Source organism: Falco biarmicus, chromosome W (genome assembly GCF_023638135.1).
Source record: "Falco biarmicus isolate bFalBia1 chromosome W, bFalBia1.pri, whole genome shotgun sequence".
NCBI classification, from domain to species: Eukaryota; Metazoa; Chordata; class Aves; order Falconiformes; family Falconidae; genus Falco; species Falco biarmicus.
In genome coordinates, this window is record NC_079310.1 from 1291327 (window position 1) to 1317703 (window position 26377).

A 26377-nucleotide genomic window follows, 5' to 3' on the forward strand; every position below is an offset into this window, starting at 1 on the left:
GGTTCAGAGTGAGTGAGTGAGAGAGTCCCACTGTAGGAAGCAGGTAAGAGTGAGTAAGTGAGTGAGTCCCACTGTAGGAAGTAGGTCAGAGTGGGAGAGTGAGTGAGTCCCACTGTAGGAAGCGGGTTAGTGTGAGTGAGTGACTGAGACCCACTGTAGGAAGCGGGTTAGAGTGAGTGACTGAGTGAGTCCCACTGTAGGAAGTGGGTTAGAGTGAGTGACTGAGTGAGTCCCACTGTAGGAATTAGCTGAAAGTGTAGAGTGAGTGAGTCCCACCTTAGGAAGCAACTTAGAGTGGGTGACTGTGTGAGTCCCACTGTCGGAAGTGGGTTAGAGTGAGTGAGTGATTGTGTCCCACTCTAGGAAATGGGTTAGGGTTAGTGAATAAGTCCCACTGTAGGAAGCGTGTTAGAGTGAGAAACTGAGTGAGTCCCGCTGTAGGAAACGGGTTAGAGTGAGAGAGTGAGTGAATCCCGCTCACGGAAGCAGGTTAGAGTGAGTGACTCCTAGTGTAGGGCTCGGTTCAGAGTGAGTGAATGAGTGAGTCCCACAGTAGGAAGTGGGTTAGAGCGAGTGAGTGAGTGAGTCCCACTGTAGGAAGAGGGTTAGAGTGAGTGAGGAAGCGAGTAGCACTATACGGAGCAGGTGAGAATGAGTGAGTGAGTGAGTCCCACTATAGGAAGTGGGTTACTGTGAGTGAGTGACTGAGTCCCATTGTAGGAAGCGGGTTAGAGTGAGTGAGTGAGTGAGTGAGACCCCCTGTAGGAAGCAACTCAGAGTGCGTGAGTTAGTGAGTCCCACTTTAGGGCATGAGTTAGAGTCAGTGAGTGTTTCCCACTGTAGGAAGCGGGTTAGAGTGTTTGTGTGAGTGAGTCTCACTGCAGGAAGCAGGTTAGAGTGAGTGAGTGAGTCCCACTATAGGAAGAGGGTAAGACTGAGTGAGTGCGTCCCACTGTTGAAAGCAGGTTAGAGTGACTGTGTGAGTGAGTCCCACTGTAGGAAGCAGCCCAGAGTGAGTGACTGATTGAATCCTACTGTAAGAAGTAGCTGAGAGTGGGGGAGCGAGTAAGTCCCAATGTAGGAAACGGGTTAGAGTGAGTGAGTGAGTCTCACTGCAGGAAGCGGGTTAGAGTGAGTGAGTGAGTTTCACTGCAGGAAGCGGGTTAGAGTGAGTGAGTGTGTCCCACTGTAGGAAGCGACTCAGAGTGAGTGAGTGAGTGATTCCCACTGCAGGAAGCGGGTTAGAGTGAGTGAGTGATTCCCACTGCAGGAAGCGGGGTAGAGTGAGTGAGTGTGTCTCACTGTAGGAAGCAGGTTAGAGTGAGTGAGTGAGTGAGTCCCACTGTAGGAAGCGGGTTAGAGTGAGTGAGTGAGTGAGTCCCACTGTAGGTCACGTGTTAGAGTGAGTGAGTGAGTGACTCCCAATGTAGGAAGCAGGATAGAGTGAGTAAGTGCGTCCCACTGCAGGAAGCAATTCAGAGTGGGTGAGTGAGTGTGTCCCACTATAGTTAGCGGTTTAGAGTGAGTGAGTGAGTGAGTCCCACTGTAGGAAGCGAGTTATAGTGAGTGTGTGAGTGAGTCCCACTGTAGGAAGCAGCTCAGAGTGTGTGAGTGAGTGAGTCCCACTGTAGGAAGTACCTCAGAGTGGGAGAGTGTTTGAGTCCCAATATAGGAAGCGGGTTAGAGTGAGTGAGTGAGTCCCACTGTAGGAAACGGGTTAGAGTGAGTGAGTGCGTCCCACTGTAGGATATGGGCTAGAGTGAGTGAGTGAGTCCCACTGTAGGAAGTGAGTTAGAGTGAGGGAGTGCGTCCCACTGTATGAAACAGGTTAAAGTGAGTGAGTGAGTCCCACTGTAGGACGCGGGTTAGAGTGAGTGAGTGAGTGAGTCCCACTGTAGGAAGCGGGTTAGAGTGAGTGAGCGAGTGAGTCCCACTGTCGGAAGTGGGTTAGAGTGAGTGACTGAGTGAGTCCCACTGTAGGAAGTGGGGTAGAGGGAGTGAGTGAGTGAGTCCCAATGTAGGGCGCAGGTTAGAGTGAGTGAGTGAGTGAGTCCCACTGTAGGAAATAGCTCAGAGGGGGAGAGTGAGTAAGTGCCATTGCAGGAAATGGGTTAGAGTGAGTGAGTGAGTACCACTGTAGGAAGCGATTTAGGGTGAGTGGGTGAGTGAGTCCACCTGTACTTAGCTGCTCAGAGTGAATGTGTGAGTGAGTCCCACTGTAGGAAGCGGGTTCGAGTGAGTGTGTGCGTCCCACTGTAGGAAACGGGTTAGAGTGAGTGAGTGATTCCCACTGCAGGAAGCGGGGTATAGTGAGTGAGTGAGCGAGTGCCACTGTAGGAAACGGGTTAGAGTGAGTGAGTGAGTGAGTCCCACGGTAGGAAGCGGGCCAAAGTGAGTGAGTGTGCGAGTCCCACTATAGGAAACGGCTTAGAGTGAGTGAGTGAGTGAGTCCCACTGTAGGAAGTGGGTTAGAGTGACTGAGTGAGTCCCGCTGTAGGAAGTGGGTTAGAGTGAGTGAGTGAGGGAGTCCCACTGTGTTAGAGTGTTTGTGTGAGTGAGTCCCACTGTAGAAAGCGGGTTAGAGTGAGTGACTGAGTGAGTCCCACTGTAGGAAACGGGTTAGAGTGAGTGAGTGAGTGAGTCCCACTGTAGGAAGTGGGTTAGAGTGAGTGAGTGAGTGAGTCCCACTGTAGGAAGTGGGTTACAGTGAGTGAGGGAGTGAGTCCCAATGTAGGAAGCGGGTTACAGTGAGTGAGTGCGTCCCACTCTTGAAACAGGTTAGAGTGGGTGAGTGAGTGAGTCCCACTGTCGGAAGTGGGTTAGAGTGCTTGAGTGATTGTGTCCCACTGTAGGAAACGGGTTAGGGTTAGTGAGTGAGTCCCACTGTAGGAAGCGGGTTACAGTGAGTAACTGAGTGAGTCCCGCTGTAGGAAGTGGGTTAGAGTGAGAGTGTGAGTGAGTCCCGCTGTAGGAAGCAGGTTAGGGTGAGTGACTCCTAGTGCAGGGCTCGGTTCAGAGTGAGTGAGTGAGTGAGTCCCACTATAGGAAACGGCTTAGAGTGTGTGAGTGAGTGAGTCCCACTATAGGAAACGGCTTAGAGTGACTGAGTGAGTCCCGCTGAAGGAAGTGGGTTAGAGTGAGTGAGTGAGTGAGTCGCACTGTGTTAGAGTGTTTGTGTGAGTGAGTCCCACTGTTGAAAGCGGGTTAGAGTGAGTGAGTGAGTCCCACTATAGGAAACGGCTTGGAGTGAGTGAGTGAGTGAGTCCGACTGTAGGTCACGAGTTAGAGTGAGCGAGTGAGTCCCATTGTAGGAAGCGGGAAAGAGTGAGTGAGTGCGTCCCACTGTAGGAAGCAATTCAGAGTGGGTGAGTGAGTGTGTCCCACTGCAGGAACTGGGTTAGAGTGAGTGAGTGAGTGAGTCCCACTGTAGTTAGCGGGTCAAAGTGAGTGAGTGAATGAGTCCCACTGTAGGAAGCGAGTTATAGTGAGTGTGTGAGTGAGTCCCACTGTAGGAAACAGCTCAGAGTGAGTGAGTGAGTGAGTCCCACTGTATGAAGCGGCTTAGAGTGAGGGAGTGAATGAGTCCCACTGTACGAAGCGGGTTAGAGTGAGTGAGTGAGTGAGTCCCGCTGTAGGAAGTGGGTTAGAGTGACTGAGTGAGTACCACTGCAAAGCGCAGGTTAGAGTGAGTGAGTGAGTGAGTACCACTGCAAAGCGCAGGTTAGAGTGAGTGAATGTATGAGTCCACTGTAGGAAGCAGCTCAAAGTGAGTGAGTGAGTGAGTCCCACTGTCGGAAGTGGGTTAGAGTGAGTGAGTGAGTGAGTCCCACTGTAGGTCACGAGTTAGAGTGTGAGAGTGAGTGAGTCCCACTGTAGGTCGCCGGTTAGTGTGAGCGAGTGTATGAGTCCCACTGTAGGAATTAGCTGAAAGTGGGTGAGTGAGTGAGTCCACTGTCGGAAATGGGTTAGAGTGAGTGAGTGATTGTGTCCCACTGTAGGAAACGGGTTAGGGTTAGTGAGTGAGTCCCACTGGAGGAAGCGGTTAAGAGTGAGTAACCAAGTGAGTCCCGCTATAGGAAGCGGTTTAGAGTGAGAGAGTGAGTGAGTCCCGCTGTAGGAAGCAGGATAGAGTGAGTGACTCCTAGTGTAGGGCTTGGTTCAGAGTGAGTGAGTGAGTGAGTCCCACTATAGGAAGAGGGTAAGACTGAGTGAGTGCGTCCCACTGTTGAAAGCAGGTTAGAGTGACTGTGTGAGTGAGTCCCACTGTAGGAAGCAGCCCAGAGTGAGTGACTGATTGAATCCTACTGTAAGAAGTAGCTGAGAGTGGGGGAGCGAGTAAGTCCCAATGTAGGAAACGGGTTAGAGTGAGTGAGTGAGTCTCACTGCAGGAAGCGGGTTAGAGTGAGTGAGTGAGTTTCACTGCAGGAAGCGGGTTAGAGTGAGTGAGTGTGTCCCACTGTAGGAAGCGACTCAGAGTGAGTGAGTGAGTGATTCCCACTGCAGGAAGCGGGTTAGAGTGAGTGAGTGATTCCCACTGCAGGAAGCGGGGTAGAGTGAGTGAGTGTGTCTCACTGTAGGAAGCAGGTTAGAGTGAGTGAGTGAGTGAGTCCCACTGTAGGAAGCGGGTTAGAGTGAGTGAGTGAGTGAGTCCCACTGTAGGTCACGTGTTAGAGTGAGTGAGTGAGTGACTCCCAATGTAGGAAGCGGGATAGAGTGAGTAAGTGCGTCCCACTGTAGGAAGCAATTCAGAGTGGGTGAGTGAGTGTGTCCCACTATAGTTAGCGGTTTAGAGTGAGTGAGTGAGTGAGTCCCACTGTAGGAAGCGAGTTATAGTGAGTGTGTGAGTGAGTCCCACTGTAGGAAGCAGCTCAGAGTGTGTGAGTGAGTGAGTCCCACTGTAGGAAGTACCTCAGAGTGGGAGAGTGTTTGAGTCCCAATATAGGAAGCGGGTTAGAGTGAGTGAGTGAGTCCCACTGTAGGAAACGGGTTAGAGTGAGTGAGTGCGTCCCACTGTAGGATATGGGCTAGAGTGAGTGAGTGAGTCCCACTGTAGGAAGTGAGTTAGAGTGAGGGAGTGCGTCCCACTGTATGAAACAGGTTAAAGTGAGTGAGTGAGTCCCACTGTAGGACGCGGGTTAGAGTGAGTGAGTGAGTGAGTCCCACTGTAGGAAGCGGGTTAGAGTGAGTGAGCGAGTGAGTCCCACTGTCGGAAGTGGGTTAGAGTGAGTGACTGAGTGAGTCCCACTGTAGGAAGTGGGGTAGAGGGAGTGAGTGAGTGAGTCCCAATGTAGGGCGCAGGTTAGAGTGAGTGAGTGAGTGAGTCCCACTGTAGGAAATAGCTCAGAGGGGGAGAGTGAGTAAGTGCCATTGCAGGAAATGGGTTAGAGTGAGTGAGTGAGTACCACTGTAGGAAGCGATTTAGGGTGAGTGGGTGAGTGAGTCCACCTGTACTTAGCTGCTCAGAGTGAATGTGTGAGTGAGTCCCACTGTAGGAAGCGGGTTCGAGTGAGTGTGTGCGTCCCACTGTAGGAAACGGGTTAGAGTGAGTGAGTGATTCCCACTGCAGGAAGCGGGGTATAGTGAGTGAGTGAGCGAGTGCCACTGTAGGAAACGGGTTAGAGTGAGTGAGTGAGTGAGTCCCACGGTAGGAAGCGGGTTAGAGTGAGTGAGTGTGCGAGTCCCACTATAGGAAACGGCTTAGAGTGAGTGAGTGAGTGAGTCCCACTGTAGGAAGTGGGTTAGAGTGACTGAGTGAGTCCCGCTGTAGGAAGTGGGTTAGAGTGAGTGAGTGAGGGAGTCCCACTGTGTTAGAGTGTTTGTGTGAGTGAGTCCCACTGTAGAAAGCGGGTTAGAGTGAGTGACTGAGTGAGTCCCACTGTAGGAAACGGGTTAGAGTGAGTGAGTGAGTGAGTCCCACTGTAGGAAGTGGGTTAGAGTGAGTGAGTGAGTGAGTCCCACTGTAGGAAGTGGGTTACAGTGAGTGAGGGAGTGAGTCCCAATGTAGGAAGCGGGTTACAGTGAGTGAGTGCGTCCCACTCTTGAAACAGGTTAGAGTGGGTGAGTGAGTGAGTCCCACTGTCGGAAGTGGGTTAGAGTGCTTGAGTGATTGTGTCCCACTGTAGGAAACGGGTTAGGGTTAGTGAGTGAGTCCCACTGTAGGAAGCGGGTTACAGTGAGTAACTGAGTGAGTCCCGCTGTAGGAAGTGGGTTAGAGTGAGAGTGTGAGTGAGTCCCGCTGTAGGAAGCAGGTTAGGGTGAGTGACTCCTAGTGCAGGGCTCGGTTCAGAGTGAGTGAGTGAGTGAGTCCCACTATAGGAAACGGCTTAGAGTGTGTGAGTGAGTGAGTCCCACTATAGGAAACGGCTTAGAGTGACTGAGTGAGTCCCGCTGAAGGAAGTGGGTTAGAGTGAGTGAGTGAGTGAGTCGCACTGTGTTAGAGTGTTTGTGTGAGTGAGTCCCACTGTTGAAAGCGGGTTAGAGTGAGTGAGTGAGTCCCACTATAGGAAACGGCTTGGAGTGAGTGAGTGAGTGAGTCCGACTGTAGGTCACGAGTTAGAGTGAGCGAGTGAGTCCCATTGTAGGAAGCGGGAAAGAGTGAGTGAGTGCGTCCCACTGTAGGAAGCAATTCAGAGTGGGTGAGTGAGTGTGTCCCACTGCAGGAACTGGGTTAGAGTGAGTGAGTGAGTGAGTCCCACTGTAGTTAGCGGGTCAAAGTGAGTGAGTGAATGAGTCCCACTGTAGGAAGCGAGTTATAGTGAGTGTGTGAGTGAGTCCCACTGTAGGAAACAGCTCAGAGTGAGTGAGTGAGTGAGTCCCACTGTATGAAGCGGCTTAGAGTGAGGGAGTGAATGAGTCCCACTGTACGAAGCGGGTTAGAGTGAGTGAGTGAGTGAGTCCCGCTGTAGGAAGTGGGTTAGAGTGACTGAGTGAGTACCACTGCAAAGCGCAGGTTAGAGTGAGTGAGTGAGTGAGTACCACTGCAAAGCGCAGGTTAGAGTGAGTGAATGTATGAGTCCACTGTAGGAAGCAGCTCAAAGTGAGTGAGTGAGTGAGTCCCACTGTAGGAAGTGGGTTAGAGTGAGTGAGTGAGTGAGTCCCACTGTAGGTCACGAGTTAGAGTGTGAGAGTGAGTGAGTCCCACTGTAGGTCGCCGGTTAGTGTGAGCGAGTGTATGAGTCCCACTGTAGGAATTAGCTGAAAGTGGGTGAGTGAGTGAGTCCACTGTCGGAAGTGGGTTAGAGTGAGTGAGTGATTGTGTCCCACTGTAGGAAACGGGTTAGGGTTAGTGAGTGAGTCCCACTGGAGGAAGCGGTTAAGAGTGAGCAACCAAGTGAGTCCCGCTATAGGAAGCGGTTTAGAGTGAGAGAGTGAGTGAGTCCCGCTGTAGGAAGCAGGATAGAGTGAGTGACTCCTAGTGTAGGGCTTGGTTCAGAGTGAGTGAGTGAGAGAGTCCCACTGTAGGAAGCAGGTAAGAGTGAGTAAGTGAGTGAGTCCCACTGTAGGAAGTAGGTCAGAGTGGGAGAGTGAGTGAGTCCCACTGTAGGAAGCGGGTTAGTGTGAGTGAGTGACTGAGACCCACTGTAGGAAGCGGGTTAGAGTGAGTGACTGAGTGAGTCCCACTGTGAAGGGAATGATTTGTTTAATCCTGAAAGGACCCCCAGTGAAACTCACCTAATTGAAGGAGGCCTGTGGGAACTCATGAAGAACGGACCACAGGAGAAAGAACATAATACAATACGACTAGTGGAGGTTTAGGCCGCAAGGGCATTGCGACCTTGGGGCCTGTGGTTATACAGTAACAGGATGTAGATCCGGTTAGAGCTGACACTGTCAGCAATCATGAAACTGAGGCATGCAGTGGAAAAGTACCGAAGCAGAACTTGTAACCCTAAGAAACGAAGTAAGCAGAGTGAAGAGGAACAGCGAATAAGGAATTTAGCCTTTGTAATATGTAATCACTTTTGTAATATGTAACCAATGAGCTTTGTATACGATTATTTTAGACTATGTATGCAGCCTTATAAAAGAAGCATGTTAAGAGTAATAAAGCAGATCTGATTTCCACCTGACCAGGTCTCCTTCTCTCAATCGCGGCAAATTGGTGACCCCGACGTGATCGGTCAACGAACCGCCTAGCTGAGCGGCTTGCTGCGACTCCCACAGAACTTTGAATGATCTGCTGAAAGGAAGCAGGAACGACCGGTCTGAAATCCCTCCGGAGTAGAGAGGTGAGCTGTGGGAAACATGGGGAATCAAGCGTCGTCCCCTGAGAGAGACGTATATGAGCTTATGAAAGCTCTTCTTAAAAAACATGGGAAGAACATCTCTGGGCATGATCTTAAGACAATTCTTAAGTGGGTTCAAGTTAAATTACCTGCTGTAACCTCCTCCACTATTTTTACACGAGACCTTTGGGATAATGTGGGAGTGAAGTTATGGGATGCGGCGACTACGGGAAATGTTGAAGCACAGCGTATGCTCCCGTGGTGGAGAAACATTTTTGAGGTTTTAAAAGCCCAGGAGGACAGTCATAGAAAAGACTCAGACAAAGAGGAAGACCCCCCCCCGGTGTCCCCACCGTTACCGGAGGGAACAAAGCCCTCGGCACCACTGACAGTATGCGCCGCGGAGTACCCACCTGAAAATGATCCCTTTGACCCGGGACCCGTAGACCCTGAACAGGAGCCAGATTTATACCCCCCTGACCCACATGATGTGTGGGCCAACATTAGACGTCAAGCTTTACAGGAGGGGGAACTGGAGATTGCCAAAACGATAGTGGCTCCTGTACTTTATCAGCGAGTCGGAGGGGGCGGCCGGTGGGAAGCCCTATCTTTTCCGGTAGTTAAGGAGCTGCGCCGTACTGTTACTGAACATGGACTTTCTTCACCGTACTTTGCGAGTTTGTTATCTTCTGTCTTTGATACATATGTTATGACTCCGCATGATTTAAAATCTTTGGCACAGCTGCTCCTAACACCGACTCAGTATACTTTGTGGGAGGCCCATTGGAGGGGGGGACTCCAAGCGCTCCTTTTAACTTATGTGGGTCATAACAACCACGCAATTGCTGCATTGACCTTGGAACATCTTACAGGCACGGGTCGTCATTCTAACCCGACAGATCAAGCCCGAATCCCACGAGAAGCTCTTGAAGCGACCCGTGAGGAGGCAAAAAAGGCCTTTTTTAAAGTTCCCGACTCTCAAAAACCACAAAAGGCTTTTACCACTATCACACAAGAACCTCGAGAACCCTATATGCAATTTATTGATAGATTAAAACAGGCTTTGGAACGTCAAATAGATAATATGGAAGCACGGGAAATTTTGTTGTTAAAATTAGCTGTGGAAAATGCTAATGCAGATTGCAGAAAGCTTTTAAAATCTCTTCCAAATCAGAACCCTACTTTAGTCGAAATGATCGAGGCATGTAACAGAATCGGTACTGTAGATTATAAATTTGAGGCCATGGCTGCTGCTTTTGCAGCCATGCGCGGCCAGTTGGGGAATTGCTACGGCTGCGGCAAACCTGGTCACCTAAAGAAAAATTGTCTGGCTACTAAGGCTGGCGCTAAGCCCCGAGTACCAGGAATTTGTCCTAGGTGTAAAAAGGGGCGTCATTACGCTAATCAATGTCGGTCTAAGTATGACTTGCAGGGACAACCAATCCAGGGAAACCGATCTCGGAGCGCGGGACAGCGACGCGCGCAGACACAAATAACGCCGTCACCTTTCAACAATTCCCAAAGAGGAGCAGCAGCAGCACCTCAAGTCTTCGCCCAGCAACAGCCGGCAGCGCAGGATTGGACCTGGCAACCGCCCACACAGTAACGTTACTTGATTCCTCGGTTCACTTATTGGCAACAGATATTTCAGGACCCTTACCCCCGAAAACACAAGCCTTATTAATAGGGAGGTCTTCTACGACATTATCCGGACTTTTTGTATTACCAGGTGTTATTGATTCTGATAGTTCCGAAAACATTAAGATCATGGCATGGACCCCATTCCCTCCCTGCACGGTGCCGGAAGGCAGCCGTATAGCACAATTGATCCTTATACCCACAGGCAAAAATTATTCAAATTTGGATCAGCTCCAACAAAGGCAGGGTGGGTTTGGTTCGACTGGGAACCCACAAATTTTATGGGTACAGTCTCTTTCTCAAAAACGGCCTATGTGCCAATGTACCCTTGTTCGCGGGGAACAAAAGGTGGTTTTAAATGGAATTATTGACACTGGAGCCGATGTTACGGTAATATCTCAAGCTAAATGGCCGCCACTGTGGCCGCTAGCCAATATTCCCCAAGCGTTAGCTGGGATCGGTGGAACTGGTAAAAGCCACCAGAGCCTGGAGCTTATCCAAATTCAAGGCCCAGAAGGGCGCACTGCTTCTGTCAAACCTTTTGTGTTACCTGTTCCCATGGTTCTATGGGGACGGGACGTGCTATCACAGTGGGGGATGACAATTCATACCCATTTTTAGGTGGGGCCATTGAAATGCGCGACACCCTAAAATTAACCTGGAAAACTGATACTCCTATTTGGGTAGATCAATGGCCCCTACCTTTAGAAAAGCTTCGCGCCCTTCAGGAGCTGGTCACAGAACAACTCGAAAAAGGACACATTGTACCTTCTACCAGCCCATGGAATTCTCCTGTTTTTGTTATCAGAAAACAAACTGGCAAGTGGCGCTTGCTCCATGATCTCAGAAAAATTAATGATGCTATGGAAGATATGGGAGCCCTCCAACCCGGGCTCCCGTCTCCGACTATGATCCCTCGACACTGGCATTTAACTGTCATAGATCTTAAAGATTGTTTTTTCAGTATCCCGTTACACCCAGATGATGCCCTGAAATTTGCTTTTTCAGTTCCAAGCATCAACATGCAAGCTCCGTTACAGAGATATCAGTGGGTTGTACTGCCACAAGGTATGAAAAATAGCCCTACAATATGTCAATGGTATGTTGCAAAAATACTCAGTCCTGTACGAAATGCTATGCCTGCTGTGTTACTGTATCATTATATGGATGACCTTTTAGTGGCAGCACAACATCATGAAGTCATGGAGAAAGCTGTAGCCCTTGTCACAGATGCCGTAAATTCGGCAGGTCTCTGTATAGCACCAGAAAAGGTCCAAAAGTTTCCCCCTTGGAAATATCTGGGCTGGCGAATAAGAGCACAAACAATTGTTCCTCAACCATTGCAGATCAATACCAATGTAAGAAACCTACATGATGCACAAAAATTACTGGGAACAATAAATTGGGTTCGGCCACTATTGGGAATTTCTAATACAGACTTAAGTCCTCTGTTTGAACTACTAAAAGGAGACACTAATCTTTGTTCTCCACGTAATCTTAACCCTGAAGCAAATACTTCTTTGCAAAAGGTTGCCTCAGCTATCGCTTCTCGACAGGCCCACCGATGGGCCCCTGAACTACCTTTTTATTTGATTATTTTAAACCCTGCTCGACAGCCTCATGCCCTGATATTTCAATGGGACCTTCAGAACTCAGACCCCTTATTAATTATTGAATGGATCTTTTTACCTAACCAGTCTATGAAAACTATTTTAACACAACATGAAATGTTTGCCTCTCTGATTGTTAAAGCTAGATCACGCCTGTTAACCTTATCAGGGAAGGATTTTGTCTGTATTTGTCTACCAGTAACAACAGTATACTTACAATGGCTTTATCAGCAATCAGACACCTTTGTTATGGCACTTGCTGACTATACAGGTCAAATAACTTCCCACCCACCTTCACACAAACTGTTTAACATTGATTTTCGTCTGATGTTAAAACCCAAAAGAAGCGAGCGACCCCTACAGGCACTTACTGTGTTTACAGATGGATCAGGCAAATCACATAAATCTGTTCTCCTGTGGTGGGATGATCAAAAGAAACAATGGGACTCTGACATAGAGATGGTCTCCGGTTCATCTCAAATAGTAGAATTAAATGCAGTTGTTCGCGTTTTCCGAAAATGGAATGTACCACTCAACCTTGTCACTGATTCAGCTTATGTTGTAGGAATTGTTACACGAGCGGAAGCTTCTGTGCTGCGGAATGTTTTACATTTACAACTCTTTACCCTGTTACAGGAACTTGTTTTCCTTTTAGACGCTCGATCTGCGCCTTATTTTGTTATGCATATTAGGTCTCACACCTCACTACCTGGTTTTCTTACAGAAGGCAATCGACAAGCTGATCTATTGACGTTACCAGTTCAAGTACTACCAGACCGTATTGCACAAGCTAAACTAAATCACTCTTTTTTCCATCAAAATGCTGGAGCTCTGAAACGACAGTTTGACCTTACTTCTCAACAAGCGTCAAATATTATTGCTGTCTGTCCTGATTGTCAAAAACATTCTTTCCCATCAATTGCAGCAGGAATTAACCCTAGAGGATTACAAAGCCTACAATTATGGCAAACAGATGTCACACATTATTCTGAATTTGGTAACCTTAAATATATCCACTCCTCCATTGATACATTTTCAGGTGCCTTGTTTGCTTCTTGTCACACAGGAGAAAAGGCACGAGATGTTCGTAGACATCTAATGCGTGCTTTTGTTACTTTGGGTATTCCCTCAAAAATAAAAACAGACAATGGTCCAGCTTATGTTTCAACAACTATAAAAACCTTTTTTACCCTATGGGGTATATCTCATGTTACTGGCATTCCTCATTCCCCCACTGGTCAATCTCTCATTGAACGGTCTCATCAGTCTTTAAAACGTCTATTACAACAACAAAAAGGGGGAATAGGAGTTGCTACTCCTGAGGAACGATTACAGAAAGCCTTATATGTTTTTAACTTTTTGAATTGTTCTTTATTAGACAGCAATCCTCCAATAATCCGACATTTCAACGCAAATACTTCACTCGAGATGCGAGTTAAAGCTCCTGTATTGGTTCGTGATCCAGAAACGGGTAAGATAGTGGGGCCTTATCCCCTTGTCACGTGGGGCAGAGGCTATGCTTGTGTTTCCACAGAGGGAGGCCCCCGATGGATCCCAGCAAAGAACGTGCGACCATTCCGTGAACCTTTACCACAAGTTGCGTCCAAAGATTCTGAACAGCGTTTGGAAGAACCTCTTACAAAAGGAGCAGAGCCTGAAGACTCAAGTATTTTAGATGAATAGTTGCTATATGCGTGAGTGTCGCGAAGTATTCCTTAGGGAAGTTTTTTGCAATTTGTGCGGACATTGTGACCCTTGGGTGTTATGTGTATGTTATACTTGTGGCAAGGAGTGGTGGTGCCGCTTAACTTATTCCGGGCGTTGGTGTAATCTTTGTTTAAAGAAAGAATTTGATACAGTGAGACTATTACTTATAACAGGGCATGAACCCTTAGGAAGTAGCCGCCTTTTTGATTATCGCGCTGACTGGCAAAGAGTGGTTATTGAGAGAGCTAAACTCATACAGATTTTTGGTTTGGAATGCAGTAAAACTAATTTAGTACCTGCTATTTGGCCAGTCTCGAAAGAAGACTGGGAACGTACAAAGCAAAAGTGTGAAAGACGGTTTGCCTGGAAAAGGAAAACCAGGCGGTAGAGCCGATCCTTTAAAAAGAGAAATGAAAATGATTAAAAGTAGCTTTGGCATGATGTACCTCTTAACAGGAATCATTACCTCCATCCTCGTTATCAGCACAAAAGCTTGGGAAACCCTCAAGCACATAGAGGATAGAAAAAACCTATGGGTCACCTGGGCGGAGAAAATCAACCAGAGTAGCCTTTGTCTCTCGATGGCTACTCCTTCTGATCCTTTTAGAACATGTTTATTAGGCATCCCTATTAACATGAGCCTGGTAAACAACTCTACTATAACCCTTGACCCTTCTGTTGTCACATGTGGTCTCCAGTTACCTGGTAGGATACCTCCGTGCTGTGACAAAAATAATATTACCTTTAACGCTTCTTCCCCTTTTATGAAATGTAGTAGCTCTATGTGTACCACAGCTAGAGAAATACAGGAGTTTAACCTTTTAGGCTCTGCCCCCTCAGATCAATGTTTTTGGTTCAACTCTCATATTAATCAAGATGATCCCGTTGATGTCACGTCATATAGACCATACAACGTGACGGCATATTGTCAAAAAACTATTAATGTTACAACGGTCACCTCCAACGCAGGGCGACTGCCGGAGGGAATGTTTTTAATCTGCGGTGATCGAGCTTGGCAGGGAATTCCTCGAAGCGCTAAGGGAGGGCCTTGTTATGTTGGCAGTTTAACGCTATTAACGCTATTAGAGTGAGTGAGTGAGTCTCACTGCAGGAAACGGGTTAGAGTGAGTGAATGATTCCCACTGCAGGAAGTGGCGTAGAGTTAGTGAGTGAGTGAGTCCTATTTTAGGAAACGGCTTAGAGTGAGTGAGTGCGTCCCACTGTATGAAACAGGTGAAATTGAGTGAGTGAGTCCCACTGTAGGACGCGGGTTAGAGTGAGTGAGTGAGTGAGTCCCACTGTAGGAAGCGGGTTAGAGTGAGTGAGCGAGTGAGTCCCACTGTAGGAAGTGGGTAAGAGTGAGTGAGTGAGTTAGTCTCAATGTAGGAAGCGGGTTATATTGAGTAAGTGCGTCCCACTGTGGGAAGCAGTTTAGAGTGAGTGAGTGACTGAGTACCACTGTAGGAAGCAGTTTAGACTGGGAGAGTGTGTGAGTCCCACTGTAGGGCGCCGGTTAGACTGAGCGAGTGTAGGAGTCCCACTGTAGGAATTAGCTGAAAGTGGGTGAGTGAGTGAGTCCCACTGTCGGAAGTGGGTTAGAGTGAGTGGGTGATTGTGTCCCACTGTAGGAAACGGGTTAGGGTTAGTGAGTGAGTCCCACTGTAGGAAGCGGGTTAGAGTGAGAAACTGAGTGAGTCCCGCTGTAGGAAGCGGGTTAGAGTGAGAGAATGAGTGAGTCCCGCTGTAGGAAGCTGGTTAGAGTGAGTGACTCCTAGTGTAGGGCTCGGTTCAGAGTGAGTGAGTGAGTGAGTCCCACTGTAGGAAGCGGGTTTGAGTGAGTAAGTGAGTTAGTCCCACTGTAGGAAGTGGGTTACTGTGAGTGAGAGAGTGAGTCGCACTATACGGAGCAGGTGAGAATGAGTGAGTGAGTGAGTCCCACTGTAGGATGCGGGTTACTGTGAGTGAGTGACTGAGTGCCACTGTAGGAAGCGGGTTAGAGTGAGTGAGTGAGTCGCACTGTAGGAAGCAGGTTACTGTGAGTTAGTGACTGAGTCCCACTGTAGGAAGCGGGTTAGAGTGAGTGAGTGAGTCCCACTGTAGGAAGTGGGTTAGAGTGAGTGAGTGAGTGAGTCCCACTGCAGGAAGCAGGGTAGAGTGAGTGTGTCTCACTGTAGGAAGCAGGTTAGAGTGAGTGAGTGAGTGAGTCCCGCTATAGGAAACGGCTTAGAGTGAGTGAGTGAGTGAGTCCCACTGTCGGAAGTGGGTTAGAGTGAGTGACTGAGTGAGTCCCGCTGTAGGAAGTGGGTTAGAGTGAGTGAGGAAGTGAGTCCCAATATAGGAAGTGGGTTAGAGTGAGTGACTGAGTGAGTCCCACTGTAGGAAGTGGGTTAGAGTGAGTGAGTGAGTGAGTCCCACTGCAGTAAGCGGGTTAGAGTGAGTGAGTGAGTGAGTCCCACTGTAGGAAACGGGTTAGAGTGAGTGAGTGAGTGAGTCCCACTGTAGGAAGCGAGTTATAGTGAGTGTGTGAGTGAGTCCCACTGTAGGAAGCAGATCAGAGTGTGTGAGTGAGTGAGTCCCACTGTAGGAAGTAGCTCAGAGTGGGAGAGTGTGTGAGTCCCAATGTAGGAAGCGGGTTAGAGTGAGTGAGTGAGTCTCACTGCAGGAAACGGGTTAGAGTGAGTGAGTGAGTCCCACTGTAGGAAAAAGGTTAGAGTGAGCGAGTGCGTCCCACTGTAGGAAACAGGTTAGAGTGATTGAGTTAGTAAGTCCCAATGTAGGGCGCGGGTTTGAGTGAGTGAGTGAGTGAGTCACACTGTAGGTAGCAGGTTAGATTGAGTGAGTGAGTGAGTCCCACTGTAGTAACGGGTTAGAGTGAATGACTGAGTGAGTCCCACTGTAGGAAGCGGGTTACTGTGACTGAGTGACTGAGTCCCACTGTAGGAAGCGGCTCAAAGTGAGTGAGTGACTGAATCCCACTGTAGGAAGCAAGTCAGAATGAGTGAGTAACTGAGTGCCACTGTAGGAAGTGGCCTAGAGTGAGTGAGTGAGTCCAACTGTAGGGCGCAGACTAGAGTGAGTGAGTGATTGAGTTCCACTGTAGGAAGCGGGTTAGAGTGAGTGAGTGAGTGAGTGTGTTCCACTGTAGGAAGTTGGTTAGAGTGAGTGAGTGCGTCCCACTGTAGGAAACGGGTTAGAGTGAGTGAGTGAGTCCCACTGTAGGAAGTGGGTTAGAGTGAGTGAGTGAGTCACACTGTAGGTAGAAGGTTAGTGTGAGTGAGTGAGTGAGTCCCACTGTAGGAAGCCGATTAGAGTGAGTGAGTGAGTGAGTCCCACTGTAGGTAGCGGGTTAGAGTGAGTGACTGAGTGAGTCCCACTGTAGGGCGCGGGTTAGATTTTGTGAGTGACTGAGTCTCACCGTATGAAGCGGGTTACAGTGAGTGAGTGAGTCGCACTGTAGGGCGCTGGTTGGAATGAGTGAGTGACTGAGTGCCACTGAAGGAAGTGGCTTCGAGTGAGTGAGTGAGTCGCACTGTAGGAAGAAGGTTACTGTGAGTGTGTGACTGAGTCCCACTGTAGGAAGCGGGTTAGAGTGAGTGAGTGAGTCCCACTGAAGGAAGCAATTCAGAGTTGGTGAGTGAGTGAGTCAGACTGTAGGAAGTGGGTTAGAGTGAGTGAGTGAGAAAGTCCCACTCTAGGAATTGGGTTAGAGTGAGTGAGTGAGTCGCACTGTAGGGCGGTGGTTAGAATGAGTGAGTGAGTCCCACTGTAGGGCGCGGATTAGAGTGAGTGAGTGAGTGACTCCCACTGTAGGAAAGGAGTTAGCGTGAGTGAGTGAGTCCCACTGTAGGAAGCAGGTTAGAGTGAGTGAGTGAGTCCCACTGTGGAACCAATTCAGAGATGGTGAGTGAGTGAGTCAGACTGTAGGAAGTTGGTTTAGAGATGGTGAGTGAGTGAGTCAGACTGTAGAAAGTGGGTTAGAGTGGATGAGTGAGTAAGTCGCACTGTAGGGCTGTGGTTAGAATGAGTGAGTGAGTGAGTCCCACTGTAGGGCGCGGATTAGAGTGAGTGAGTGATTGAGTTCCACTGTAGGAAGCGGGTTAGAGTGAGTGAGTGAGTGAGTGAGTGAGTCCCACTGTAGGAAGTTGGTTAGAGTGAGTGAGTGCGTCCCACTGTAGGATACGGGTGAGAGTGAGTGAGTGAGTCCCACTGTAGGAAAAAGTTTAGAGTGAGTGAGTGAGTCCCACTGAAGGAAGCAGGTTAGAGTGAGTGAGTGAGTGAGTCCTACTGTAGGTAGCGGGTTCGAGTGAGTTAGAGAGTGAGTCCCACTGTAGGAAACGGGTTAGACTGAGTGAGTGAGTCCCACTGTAGGAAGCGGGTTAGAGTGAGTGAGTGAGTGAATTCCACTGTAGGAAACGGGTTAGAGTGAGTGAGTGAGTCCCACTGTAGGAAACGGGTTAGCTTAAGTGAGTGAGTCCCAATGTAGGAAGCGGGTTAGAGTGAGTGAGTGAGTTTTACTGTAAGAAGCAGGTTACCGTGAGTGAGCGAGTAAGTCCCACTGTAGGAAGTGGGTTAGAGTGAGTGACTGAGTGAGTCCCACTGTAGGAAGCGGGTTAGAGTGATTGTGTGAATGAGTCCCAATGTAAAAAGCAGTACCGAGTGGGGGAGTGAGTGAGTCCCAATGTAGGGCTCGGGTTTCAGTGAGTGAGTGAGTCCCACTGTAGGAAACAAGTTAGAGTGAGTACTGAGTCCCACTGTAGGAAGCGGATTAGAGTGAGTGAGTGTATGAGTCCCACTGTAGGAAGCGGCTCAAAGTGACTGAGTGAGTGATTCCCACTCTAGGAATCGGGTTAGGGTAATTGAGTGAGTCCCACTGTAGGGCGCGGATTAGAGTGAGTGACTTTGTCCCCCTGTAAAAAGCGGATTAGAGTTAGTGAGTGTGCCCCATTGTAGGAAGCGGCTTAGAGTGAGTGAGTGAGTGAGTGAGTCCCACTGAAGAAAGCAGGTTAGAGTGAGTAAGTGAGTCCCACTGTAAGAAGTGGGTTAGAGTGAGTGAGTGAGTGAGTCGCACTGTAGTGCGGTGGTTAGAATGAGTGAATGAGTGAGTCCCACTGTAGGGCGCGGATTAGAGTGAGTGAATGAGTGACTCCCACTGTACGAAGCGGGTTTGAGTGACTGAGTGAGTGAGTCCTACTGTAGGTAGCGGGTTAGAGTGAGTTAGAGAGTGAGTCTCACTGTAGGAAATGGGTTAGAGTGAGTGAGTGAGTCCCACTGTAGGAAGCGGGTTAGAGAGAGTGAGTGAGTGAATTCCACTGTAGGAAACGGGTTAGAGTGAGTGAGTGCGTCCCACTGTAGGAAACGGGATAGCGTGAGTGAGTGAGTCCCACTGTAGGAAATGGGTTAGAGTGACTGAGTGAGTGAGTCGCGCTGTAGGGCGCTGGTTAGAGTGAGTGAGTGAGTGAGTGAGTCCCACTGTAGGAAGCGAGTTAGAGTGAGCGAGTGAGTTTTACTGTAAGAAGCAGGTTACTGTGAGTGAGCGAGTGAGTCCCACTGTAGGAGGTGGGTTAGAGTGAGTGACTGAGTGAGTCCCACTGTAGGAAGCGGGTTAGAGTGAGTGTGTGAATTAGTCCCAATGTAAAAAGCAGCTCCGAGTGGGGGAGTGAGTGAGTCCCAATGTAGGGCGCGGGTTTGAGTGAGTGAGTGAGTCCCACTGTAGGAAACAAGTTAGAGTGAGTGAGTGTATGAGTCCCACTGTAGGAAGCGGCTCAAAGTGACTGAGTGAGTGGGTCCCAATGTAGGGCGTGGCATAGATATAGTGAGTGTGTCCCACTGTAGGAAGCGGGTTAGAGTGGTTGTGTGAGTGAGTCCAAATGTTGGAAGCGGGGTAGAGTGATTGAGTGTGTTCCACTGTACGAAACAAGTTAGAGTGAGTGAGTGTATCCCACTGCAGGAAGCGGGTTAGAGTGATTGAGTAAGTCCCATTGCAGGGCGCGGGTTTGAGAGAGTGAGTGAGTGGGTCACACTGTAGGTAGCAGGTTAGAGTGAATGAGTGAGTGAGTCCCACTGTAGGAAGCCGGTTAGAGTGAGTGAGTAAGCCCCACTTTAGGGCGCGGGTTTGAGTGAGTGAGTGAGTGAGTCTCACTGTAGGAAGTAACTCATAGTGGGTGAGTGAGTGATTCCCACTGTAGGGCGCCGGTTCAGAGTGAGTGAGTGACTGAGTCCCTCTGTAGGAAGCGGGTTAGAGTGAGTGAGTAATTAAGTCCCACTGTAGGGCCCTGGTTTGAGTGAGTGAGTGAGTGAGTCCCACTCTAGGTAGCGGGTTAGAGTGAGTGAGTGAGTGAGTCCCACTACAAGAAGCTTGTTAGAGTGAGTGTGTGAGTGAGTCCCACTGTAGGAAGCAGCTCAGAGTGGGGGAGTGAGCGAGTCCCAATGTAGGGCGCGGGTTAGAGTGAGTGAGTGCCTCCCACTGTAGGAAACGGGTTAGAGTGAGTGAGTGAGTCCCACTGTAGGCAGCGGCTTAGAGTGAGTGAGTGAGTGAGTGAGTCTGTTTAATCATTCCATCCATCAGATTGGGAACAAGTGTTTTGCCCTGGGTTTCCAGGACATGCTTTTCCTGTCTTGTTTTAGCTTTCCAATGACAGTTATTATCACTTTCCTTGACTACTGTGGTGGTTAGGTTTAATATTTGTAAATCAAATCTGGGACCCAACTCATATGTTTTATTATCAAATAGGCAATATCCTCCACCATTGTTTGGCTTTTTCCAAAAGTCTGGTCAGGTAGGCCATTTGCCATCTAGATAATTCCAGTTTTGAGAGGCCACCCCATACAGGGGTGTTATCAGGCCTCCTTTAGGAAGAGAGGTACATCTCCAGCATTCCTTAGCTTTCGTAGCATTAACAATTCTTTGCAATGTTTGAAGACGGGTATTGTTTACCCATGTTTCAGTTTCTAATATCTCTACAACAGTTACAATTAAGATCAGAATAACTTTACACAAATGTCCCTGATCCTTTTTGACAGTCCATTGTGTCTCCGGAGATTTCTTTATGATCTAAAGAACCGTAGTTTCATGGGTCCTGCCGGGGTGATGGCCCATGATTTCTCAGAAGCCTTCTTTATTGAGAGTAGTGAATCCAGGCTGGTTGTTCTCTTATCTTGACAGTGGTGAAGGTTGTCAGCAGCACCTGATAGGGTCCTTCCCACTTTTCTTCCAAAGGTTTCCCTGAAAAAGTCTTTATATACACATAGTCACTGTTATAATTGAGCTGAAATAACTAGAGTCCGAAATAAATTCACTAAATATTTATTAAGGTAGGAAAGCAAAAACAGCACGCTGGGTGGCCGGGGAGTCGCAGCTCCATCCAAGGCTCGCAAATTCCGACAAGTAACACAGCCCTTTTATCCTCATTTCGACATCTTCGGCACGCCCCCTTAGCTTCTTTTGTTATCATAACTTCTTTAAGGCTGGCTAGCTCCAAGGCCAGTTTAAGCAAACAGTTATGCTTTCAGTTGTGTAGCAATATGGTTTGCACATTTGTTAACAGGAGGCTGTATATTACAAAACTTATATCTTTTTACACTAAGGTCTAAACAAAGACAAAAGACAAAAGTTGTCATAGTAACATAAGATTGTGGTTTAATATTTGCCTTGAGATAGTACATCTTGCAACCTCGCGGTTAAGTCTTTTCTTGCCAGACAGGATGTTCTCAGATCTGTTGCAGCAATATCATTCCTTTTGTTAAAAACCCATTTGATCAGCAAATTACCCTTAGTTACTTATTACAGTCACCAGGTTTAAAGAAGTGGACTGGTTGATCCAACTCTCTGGCCCTCGTTCCAATTTTTAATTGTCCCTGGAGGGCATTCACATATTCACACAAATATCCCTCCCCTAACTGCCTTAAATCTTCTCCAGCAAATTGCAGCTGGTACAGTCTCCCTTATAATATTTCAAAAGGGCTCAAATTCTCCTTTGTTCTCGGTTTAGTTCATATTCTTAATAAAGCCAAGGGAAGAGATTGGGCCAAGTTAGATTTTTCTCTTGTCCTATTTTCGCTACCTGTTGTTTAATTAAATGGTTCATTTTTTCCACTTGCCCACTTGCTTGAGGCCTATAAGGAGTGTGTAATTGCCAATCTATTCCTAATACTGTACTCACTTGCTGTATTATTTTAGCACAAAAGTGTGAGCCTCTATCAGGAGAGATTGTTGCCGGAATCCCAAAGCAGGGAAGAATCTCATTCAACAATCCCTTCGTTACCTCTCTTGCTTTATTTGTTTTGTCGCGACGGAGGGAAGACACAGTCACTCAATATGAGCAATCAGCAGACTTCCTTTATTGTACCTTACAGTCACCTTTTATGCCTTGTTATAATTAGCTCATACATATTACAAAAGTTAAGCTCATTATTGGTTAGTTGCCTAAATACCAAGTCCGCCCCTAGTTTCTCTTCTGTAGTTATCTGTTCCCACCTGCAACATTCTTTTCCCACCGAAATCTTCCTGTTATTGTGTAACAAGGACAGCCAAAGACAGTGTATTTTGCTTTACTTCAGATAAGCTGAGAGCGATGTGCATTTTTGTCCAGCCAGCTGGACTATGTCTATGTGAACTTTTTCAGCTAGCCAGTTATCCACAATTCCCCCGTTTTTATTTTGGGCGACATAGGCTTGGTTGACCATTTTCAATAACAGCGTTTTAACACAGGAAAATACACAGCCAACTTATAAAATCTCAGTTCAGAAGTATAATTCCTGAAATACTTGAAAAATAAAGTTAGCTTGAAGCTTTAATTTAGATGCTCTTTCTGTTCCAGTGATATAAAAAGTTTAAAAAATTCAAAGGTAATTTTAAAGTTCTGAACCTGGACTAATGCAAGCTCAAAACCCAAAAAGAAACCAAACTGATGTTTGACTAGGAATATTTGCAAATATTCTAGTGAAAAATCCCTGACCATTAACAATTTTCTGTCCGAATAACAACTGCCCTTATGCAACCAACCAGTCCATACATTTTCTGAAGAATACCTCATTGATATCAAAGAATTAACAAAGGGGAAAAAATAGTTCTAAGCTATATACATTCATAAGTGTTTTTTTCAATAGTTACATACAGATTTACACACTAAGCCATAATGGCTTGTAGGTGATACACACAAGAAGAGTACGTTGCTTATCTGTCTGAATGTCTATGCTAAATTTGACAACTGTGCCACAAGCCAAGCCTACATGGGTGCTGTGTGTTATGCACGTTCCTTAACAAACAGAAGTATAATAGACAAATTCCCAAGATCTAGTCCCCAACCTAATTATATTATTTTGTAGCCAATTAAGGAAAATAACGCAAATGTGCATATCTACATGTGCACACACCTTTTAGTTCAGAACCGATCTGTGATAAAAGGCCTTAGCCTTATGGCATCATCGAATCTTAACGAGTACAGTAATTAAAAATGCAGTCTTACTGTAAGTGCGATTTATGCTGACATTCCCTCAAATGCTACACGTGGGTATTTCTCACTCAACTGCCTCAAGTTAAAATAGTAGTATTTGTTAATATGTATTAAAAAATCATTAATTCTCTACAATAGCAGTTGACTTCCATAACACTATGTAAGCAAAAGAGGCTTAAGATGGGTTTTCTGAATACTAACAATTTATTTTAGACTGTCTAAACTCAGGTCTTGAAAGATTTCACTGTGCCAGACGTAGAAACACTGTTGCACTCCAGTTGTGATATCCCTTTTCCCAAGTTGTCACATGCACATCTCGCTCAAGCAACAGTATTGTTAAAGTTTCTCTCTGCTACATAAAAGCATATTGCACTTGTAGATATAAAAGACAGCACCCTTACTTAGATTATTACCTTATTACCTCATAACTCTTAGTATACCTTGTATCTCTGATTTCATCACTTCAAAAATTCACCAGAAGCAGATAAAACCACAGCCTCAGACTAAACTACACCTTAACTGCTGATTCAAATAAAGGCATTCTCTTCAGATATGCCTAATGCTTACAAATAATTTTGGCTGGTTTTGATCAAAAAACTATTATTACAATAATGATCAAAAATAATAATCCCGTTTGCAAAATGCCTTTAAGCCAGCCTCCTAGTCCCAACCAATTTCCACATTCAGAATACAGCATAAATACAGAATACAGAATAAATTATCTCCGTCAAGGCAAAAAGGCTTCTCTTTAAGCACAGAGATGTTTGCTAGTTCAAGGCAGAAACCCATTTCTTGTAGGGGACATCTGAAGCACTTTTTTTTTTTGTGGGTTTGTAATGAATTCCGTATTTTTCCTTGAGAAGCTTAAGCTGTTCCTCTTGTTTCAGGAGTGTTTCCAACTCTGATTTGTCGAATAGGTCCGTATTTCCCAAACATATCATACATTTCCTCCGCTGTGATTTCATACGGCAGGTTCCGAATATAAAGGGTCCGATTGACCTCTGGGGGCAGCCGGATGTCAGCTCGCTTGGCCGCTTGCATCGCCATGGCGCCGATCGGAGGGGGGGGATGGTGCCGCCTCGGAGAGAAACCGCGGCCGGGAAGGGGCCTGCTGGGCTGCGCGCCGCCGCTCGCCGCTGCCGCGGGGGACCCGGATACTATCCCATACGCTAATAACCCGGGTAATGCCTTTTTACAATCTATGTCCCGAACGCTCCGCTTTTCTAAAAAGCATATGAGCGAATCGTACGTCGCTTGTCTCTCCGTACCGTCGTCAGCGCTGTTGCAGCCTTTGCGAGACTTCGGCGACGCGTGGCCGGCGGGACCCTCTGTAGGTGCTCCCGGGCGCGGGGACTGTGCCCTTCCGCCTCCTGCGCTGCTTTCAGGACCGGTACCCGAATCTCCGTCGAACCGTGGCTCGCAGGTTCAGCCCTCTCTAGGGTCCCTGTTCGGGCGCCATTTGTCGCGAGGGAGGGAAGACACAGTCACTCAATATGAGTGATCAGCAGACTTCGTTTATTGTACCTTACAGTCACCTTTTATGCCTTGTTATAATTAGCTCATACATATTACAAAAGTTAAGCTCATTATTGGTTAGTTGCCTAAATACCAAGCCCGCCCCTAGTTTCTCTTCTGTAGTTATCTGTTCCCACCTGCAACATTCTTTTCCCACCGAAATCTTCCTGTTATTGTGTAACAAGAACAGCCAAAGACAGTGTATTTTGCTTTACTTCAGATAAGCTGAGAGCGATGTGCATTTTTGTCCAGCCAGCTGGACTATGTCTATGTGAACTTTTTCAGCTAGCCAGTTATCCACATTGTTTGACAAGGAAAAGTTTCTGGCCAACCTGAAAATGTATCAGTCATAACTAATAAATATTGGTACCCCCCTTTTCTTGGGAGTTCGGAAAAATCAACTTGCCACTGTTGTCCTGGATAATTTCCTCTACTAATGTTCCCTAGTTTTATTCTATTTGCTACATTGGGTTTATTACATAAACACACGTTGCATTGCTGAGTCACCTGTTTTATTACAGTATATAAGTTTGCCCTATCAATTTTTGATTTAGACTTTTATATATCGTGTCAGCTCCCCAATGAGTCTTATTATGTTCTGTTAAGGCTGTGGTCCATATTAAATTGGATGGTACCACTGTTACAGATCTGCTAATAAGTTGGAATTAATTAACTTTATTTGATTTTATAAAATCATTTTAATAGAAATATAGAGGAATAAGAAATATATTTTAATGAAACTAGTAGTTGCACAACAAAAGCTGCTATGAAATCCTCTCTACAGCCCTGCATCAAGGCCAAAACAATAGGTCAGAATCACCTAGTAGGAATGATTAGAACTTAGACAATAGACTTAAGATTCAAGATGATTGAAGATAATTGGATACAGTATTTACAGGTAGACTGGGAGAATGCATTGAAATGTTAGAATGTAGAATTAATGGGAACTGGGGAGAGTCAACTGGAACAACTTATAGTTACCTGCCAAGAAATCGTGAACTTTAGTAAAAGGTAATTCTGGCAGGGGGAGATCGCGACCACCGACTCATATACCACCTACCCAAATCATACCCCAGACCCATTTCTAGACTTTTCTAACCTTTACTGCGCAGAATCGGATTTGGGAGGAGGGTATTTTAATGATTTTCGGGAAATATGATACATGAATATTTAATGAATATGTATGAATAAGTTCTATATATGGTGTCTGATTTTGAGACTTGATGTGCGTTGATTGTGAGAGGACTCACTCTCGCACCCGGCCGTTAATAAAGAAGTGTCTGCTTATCTGCATCACATTGGTGTCGATAAGCACTTCATTCCGAGATTTCGGTAACAGTTTTGGCGACCCAGATGGGACCTCGCTGAAGGAGACCGGAGGAGTCGGGGACCTGATCGGTTCCAGCCGGCACCGAGGATTTCTCGGGGATACCCATCGATCCCTGATCCGTAAGGCTCTTCGCGACTTTCCCTGGATTTTGGTAAGACACTTCTTTTTGTAATTGCAGTAAGTGGGTTAGAGTCCCACTAAAGTAAGTGCGCTGGAGGAAGTGGGTTAGAGTCCCACAACAGTGGGTTAGAGTCCCACTATAGTGAGTGGGTTAGAGTCCCACCAGTTGTTTCGAGTCCCACTGAGAAAGTCTGCCTGTCAGACGTGGCGAAAGCTGCGCAGGGTTGGACTAAAAGGATCCTTGTGGAAGTGGAAGCCTAGGCGTCTGCTCGTAAGACATAAGCAAAAGCTATTGCAGGGTTGGACAATAGTGGAAACAAGAGAACCTACATGCTATAGTGTTCTCTAAGGTAGCGCCTCTAACAAGAAGTTAGAAGGGGTTTTTTGTGTTACGGAATTGTTTACTTTGGTTGTGTATTGAGGAGAAAATTAAGAAGTGTATAATATTGTGTTACATACCTTTGTTTAAAGTAACAATTGTGGAAAAGTGTGAGTGTGGCTGTAAGGGTGAGACGTGCAATTGAGCACGAAAGCGAATGTGGAGTTCAGATCCACGGATCGGAGTGACAGAGTTGAGTGATTGCGTATTGTACTGTAAAGTGATTATACCATGGCATCTAAGTTAACACAGTTGTTTAAAAGTAAAAGTATGGGTAATATTGCTACAAATGACAAAGTTCCGAAAAATTCTCCGTTGGGATGTTTATTGGCACATTGGGGAGATTTATATGATGATCTACGAAAGAGCCAGATGATTGAGTACTGTAATAATTGGTGGCC